The sequence below is a fragment of the Ceratina calcarata genome, unplaced genomic scaffold, assembly GCF_001652005.2.
Source record: "Ceratina calcarata isolate Rehan_Ccalc_2016 unplaced genomic scaffold, ASM165200v1 scaffold78.2, whole genome shotgun sequence".
Taxonomy (NCBI): Eukaryota; Metazoa; Arthropoda; class Insecta; order Hymenoptera; family Apidae; genus Ceratina; species Ceratina calcarata.
The window spans coordinates 1,794,492-1,800,491 of NW_017179105.1; the positions used below are offsets into that span (position 1 = coordinate 1,794,492).

The following is a 6,000-nucleotide window of genomic DNA, read 5'->3' on the forward strand; positions in this document are numbered from 1 at the left end:
AGCGCTAGGCAGCGTCGAATCTTAAATTGTAATTCGAATCCAACAGCGTGGAGATAATAACGGCGAACGATTCGTTTCGGATTCGCGTGCGCCGCGAACCTCGTTGGGGGAAACCGCGGCCTGATCGCGACCCAAAATCAGCGGATCCCTCGCGCTCCCCCCATCCTCCCCCCCCTCTCTCTCTGAGTTCCGCTCGTTCGCCTGGCGAAGGGAAAAAGAGAAAAATACCAAATTAATTTCCGCCCGTAGGAATTATTCATCGTATTACGGGAACGCGAGCGTTGAATTCTAACGAGTCCCGGTCGCTCGCTCATTTCTACAGAGTCTACGCGTCCATACGCGTGCGTGCGCGCGCGTTGTATACTATCTTTTTATAAAATCTTATTTGTCTCGCGAAGGTATTTCTCTCTCCTCGGCTTGTTGCACGTCGTTTGTCTCTGGATTCAGCTCGACGAGCAACCAACTAGCGCGTTGTCCTTGTAGATTCTAATGCTAAATCCGTCTCTCCGAGCCTCTCTCTATCTTTCGTGCAACCGATTGGAATGCATTACCAATGGTTTTAAGAACCTTGAGAGCCACCGGCCACCGTTTGAAAGTAAGCTGCACAATTTCTTACCCCGCTACCTCACCGAGTTCCCCACTCGGGATAATTGCTCTTTGCGCGCATATTACGGTCAAAGTTCGACCTCCCCACCTCGTTTCTTGCCCGATCAACCGTTAGCTAAAATATACATGCGCACATTTTTTTCGTTCCAACTTTTTCGTAGGCTACCCGAGAACCGATGCCGTTTCGATTTCGCGAACAATAGTTTCGCGACGAGCCACGGACGTCTGTGCCACTATCGAATGTCAAATCGGTGGCGTGATATCGCTGCGCGATTAGATATCTATCAGAGGGGCCGCGGTGAAAAAAAGCTCGCGAATACGGCTCGGTAGATTTAATATCTGTGCCCAACCGTCCGAGCAAACACGATTCCTCGCGATTAGGTGGACTTCCGCGATGTCGAAGGTCGGTCGGCCGCGGTTGGTACGTGGCCGCTTGGAAACGGATACAAGTAGGTTTCTAGGCAGCGAATCTTACCAAACCGATCTCGCCGCTGCCAAGTAGGACTCTCTGCCTTTCGTTCGATACAAAAACCCATTCCAGCGAATTCGCGCGATTTCGTCGAATCGCCGCCGGTTGATAGAAAGACGCGGGGAGCGCGCGATGGAGCGGCGCGACCTTAAGTCGCGTTCACGGAGCCACTCCCGAGCGGCGTGGAGAGAAAAAAAAAAAAACAGTTTACGGGACAGATTTATATATAATTCAGGGCTACGCCGATCCGTTATCCGATAGCTGTTCTTGAATCGGTTTCGTACCAGGCGTTAGCTGAACCTTAATCATTTTCCTATTTATTCCTTCTCGTTGTCACCAACTGTGACATGAAAAGTTTATAATAAAACGAATCGATTTAGTATACGTACTGAGTTTCCGATCAAAAGGATTTGTATCGATTCAGCTACCATTTTCGCAACTACGTTATCTTTTGCGGAACAACAGGTAATTTTTTTTACGATGACGAAAGTGCACGCGGATCGATCAACGTTTCTGCTGGAAAAATCGATTCGCGAGACAACCACGCGTCATTCGGACGAGACGCTTTGCGACGAACGCATGGCCTTCGAGTAGATTGGCTTTGTGGATGACGTCAGGCCCTTCTAAACAGGAGGGGCCCGGGCGGCTGACTATGGCCGTGGATTTAGGCGGCCAATCGCCGTCGACCGGAGCTCGAGTCCCCCTTTCTAAACCACACGGGCCTCTGTTGGTCCTCCGAAAAAGACCGTCACGAAATTGGGACTCGAATGGCCGACCCAAAATGGCTATTCTAACGCTCATCTTCGAATCGTTTCAACGTGACATTCAATGCCGATTAAAAGATTAGCCACTGTAAAGGCGAAAACCGATCTCATCGAATTCTGAAAACCTTCTGGATTTTGAAATTGTTGTTTGAAAGTCGAATGGCTGTTCCGAAACTATTCGCTGTAGGATGCAACGACGCGAGAGAAGTGTTTTGCCGTTAAAATAGTAATCGATAGACTTCCGCGGCAATAAATATGCGTATCTCGTAAGCAAGGTTCCCGTCGAATGACAAAAAGCACCGGGGCGTCTTCGGCCTTCGTACGTTCCGCCTCCTGGCCGCGAAATTCGCGGCGAATCGCGCCTCGAATCGATCAATCGGCCGCGCATTCATTAGACCAATTATCGTCCGCACCGCGATCCGCGCGATCGCGCAAATATTTGCGCGAGGAGCCGAGCGCGCCGTCGTTAATATTTATCGTATGCAAACTAACACTTCTGCGTAGCCCGGCCTCGGTGTATCAACGTCGTTTTCGCAACGATTGGTCCAATTTCCGTGGCGCGACGCGATCTTCTCGGCACCCGCTTCCGCTTCTTTGTGCCCAGCCTCGGCGAAGATTCGTGAGCCGCCTGCGAATCGAGCGAATCGCTGAACGCACCGCGGTTTCGCAAACGATTCCACGGAGCCAAAAAGGAACAGGTTTACATACTCGCCAGCCAGTGTGTAGGTACAATGCTCGAACGGGTTGCATATGCATGTACACTCTCGATCATAAGTACGACAATTAGTGACGAGGAGACGGTACTAAACGAAAAGTATAAATATCTCGTTGAATCGACGATCGTTCCACTTCAATTTTCAAGCGATCTTATGGTCGTTCCGCGGATGTTTTGAAACGAAATAGATATTTAGATACGGGATCTTGAAATACTTGCCAGCACAAGTGTATGCGACGAAGCTATAGCGGTCTCTTTCAGGCGCCTCGAACGCAGAGGTGAACGCCGAGAACCCATACATACAGTCCCAGTGTGTGGTAATCGTCGTTTGCTAGATGTTTACGTAATTTCACCTTTTTTCGCATGCATCTCCGTTGATCGGGCACCCGTTTCCCTCCCTCCTCGCTCGTCTCGGGTTCCCCTACTCGGCGCCTCAACCTCTTTACCGATGCACACGCGAGAAACGGCTTATAATGCCGCCATTAACGGACGTCGTCGTGTTCTCACGACAGGGACGAACCTCGGTCCCCCTGCTCGCCTCTCTACCTGTCCCTTTTTCTGAAAATGAATCAGAGACCTCGCGGCACCTTCTCCGATCGAATCTTTTCAATGATCGAGCGCCACTCGCCGGAGAACGCAAGTAGTCGCTCCGATTCATGATCAGACACGCGCAACGTTCCACTCTCCTGCAGGCCGACGCGCGCGGTCCTAATCCCCTTCGGTTTTCGGCGGCTCCGCTCGCCACGTAAAAATGGTCTGACCCTTATTCATCGCTGCTACTCCTCGTTGCTTACGAGAGAAGATTTCTCTCACGAACTACCGTTGTACATTTTTGGCTTGTGACGGCAGTCCTTTGGTGGCGTAGGAAAGAAATTCGATCCATGCATAAAACTGGACGACGTTCGCGATCGATCCGATAGGGTAAAAAAAATGGTAGCACGATGTCCGAGGGTCCGAGTCAGGTGCGAAAAAAGCGTGTCACCTCTGCGAAGAGAAATGATGTTCGCTTGGTAGAATATGGGCGTGTTCCCACGCGAGTGCAGCGTGGACAAAATTTTTCACGTGCTCGATCGCAGGATCGTCGCACTCGATCCCCCACCTCCGATCTATCTATTCCTCCCTTGCACACCCCCTTCCCCGCGCCAACCCCCTATACGATCCGGTCCGTGGCCGGTCCTCTCGTTTATTTCTATCGGCCGTCTTCTGTCTTCTCGTCACGAGGAACAGCAGCATCGTGCGTGTGCCTCCGCTTCTTGCCGGCGGCCGTCGACCGGCCCGTCCGTTCTCAATGATTCCAAACCCGTTTCCATCCGCGTGCAATACACGCAACTCGGTTTTATAGAAATAAATTGATAAAATACTTATATTTCATCTTCTCAAACTATATTTTGTATATAATAAGTTATTAGTAAGCTTCGTATATAATGTTATTAATCAACTTGAAATTCTTATGCTAAAATGAAAAACTTATTCGGAAAAGTGTATTGGGATCTTCCGGTGAACAGCGGAGCCGCGTGGAGTCGATCTCGATTCCGAGTAAAGGCCTTTTCGACTTCTTTTACGCCGCGTGGCTCGCTGATTAGAGGGATGATAGCCCGTGACGTCTCGTTTCCTGGACAGAAGGCTCGGCCCGGGGTTCCTTCGTGGATCGGCAGATTTATAATAATTATCTGAAAAGAACGAAACGCGTGCTCGATGCAACAAATTACAGGGGAGCTATGTGCCGAGAGAGAACTGACCGTCTAGCCGACGGTAGGTCAGTACCTCCTGCTTATTCCGACCCACCGCCTTCTCTATGATCCCCTTCGGTACAAGTACATTGGACAAGTAATAAAATGTGAACTTAGTACCGAGTACTTGGTGAAATAAAAAGCTACGCCATGTGTTCATGAATTAATGCTCGTGTGCATGCGATAATAATTTTGCTTCGGCGAAGGGCGAAGCCGAGCCGGCGCTGCGGCAGGTGTGCCAAACCGTTTTTGTAGAACAATTTTTAACGAACATCGAAGTCGACCGGTCAGCGATAAATTGATTATTTTAAATACGGAGAGGGCAATTGATGTTAATTAACATAATGTGCGGCGGCCTAAACGCCTTCGATGAAACGAAACAGTGCCGCCGGTTAATTAGTTAAAAAATCGGCCGAGTTAATTAAATATTCGCGCGCGGCGGCAGGGATAATCCCCGGTGCTGCTCGGCAAGTAGAATAATCTGTTGGGCCACGGTCTCGTCGACGGTTTTCGTGCGCGTAGGTGCGGCACCCACCGAGGCTTTATCTAATTACCCGCGAGCAGCTAGCTGCACCTCTCCTCCCCTTCCTCTTCCTTCCTTTTTTTCATTTCCCGCGTACTTGTTGTAACGTATCGTACCGAGGGGGCAGTTCGCCGGAGGACATAATAAATTCCTCCCTCTTCCCCCCCCCGTCCCCCGACTTTTCCCCGGCGTTCCGCGCCGGCGTCTCTCTTTGGCCTCGTCATCGGCCACTCTTCCTCTGTCTCCGACTCGGTCGCTCCGTTCTCTACATCCAGACTTTGCGTCGTTCGAGACACCGTAAACGGAGGAAACCGGAGAAGGAAAAAACGAAATATGAAAAAGCAGAGACCGGGAAGAGAGAGAGGTCGCGTAATTGAAACGTCCTGTACACGCCTATAAGGCAGAAGGAACGCTGTTGCAGTTCATCAGTCATTCCGGGAGTACGCAGCAGTCATCGCGGATGCATTTGCAACCCCACAGAGCGCGAAATGACGTGGGCGGCATGGGAGGGTCGGAACGGAGCGCCGGGGGTGGATGCGGGCTCGCCCCGGTTCGCGAAGGGAGGCCAGGAGAGCGGAAAGGGAGAGGATAAGGGAGAGAGGACGGTATTCGCGTACACGGTTCGCGTACGCGTACTCTCTACTGGGGTAGGTCGTGATTGCTCGACGATACAAAGGATGGACAGAACCCCCCTGGGCACCCTTCCCTATTACGCCCCCGTGAAACTCCTCCACGGACCGTCGGGCGGCGATGCTGCTGCTGCTGCTCGCCCTCGAAACCACCCGGTAAGACAAAGACCGACCGAAAGGAGAATGGGGTATATATCCGGCTAAATTGAACTAACCGCCGAAGATGCAACGCTCTGGGCACGGTATAAAAAAAAGAACAGTAGGCTCGCTCACGGTGTCGGCTCCTATGACCTCAGGACCAACAGATTCGCCGTGTTAGTTGTACGCGGGCTCTAATTTGAAAGGTAAAACCATGATCTTGTAAATTACAAGATCGTGGGTTAAAAAGACTCAAGTTTTATTGGTATGTACTAGTATGTAGCGTATAAGATACAAAAACGGTCCTGTGCAATTTCCTTCTAATTCTACTCGTTAAGAAACATTTGACGATGGATAATTGAGGATGTATTGGCTATACAGTCAATGCCAAAAGTTTATGCACTTTAGAAACACATTTTTTAAAAA

The 6,000-nt window shown here is 50.5% G+C and overlaps 1 protein-coding gene and 1 long non-coding RNA gene across 2 annotated transcripts in view; one reads left to right on the plus strand and one right to left on the minus strand.

The window, feature by feature from the left end:
• LOC113465012 (uncharacterized) overlaps positions 1-6,000 on the plus strand; it is a 63,586-nt gene that overhangs the window by 8,523 nt on the left and 49,063 nt on the right. The gene's annotated exons all lie outside the window — the stretch shown is intronic.
• Positions 3,974-6,000, minus strand: part of LOC113465013 (uncharacterized) — a 68,118-nt gene continuing 66,091 nt past the window's right edge. The window contains exon 3 of the long non-coding RNA XR_003389847.1: positions 3,974-4,224. This is a non-coding gene — a long non-coding RNA (uncharacterized LOC113465013). The remainder of the gene's footprint in view (positions 4,225-6,000) is intronic.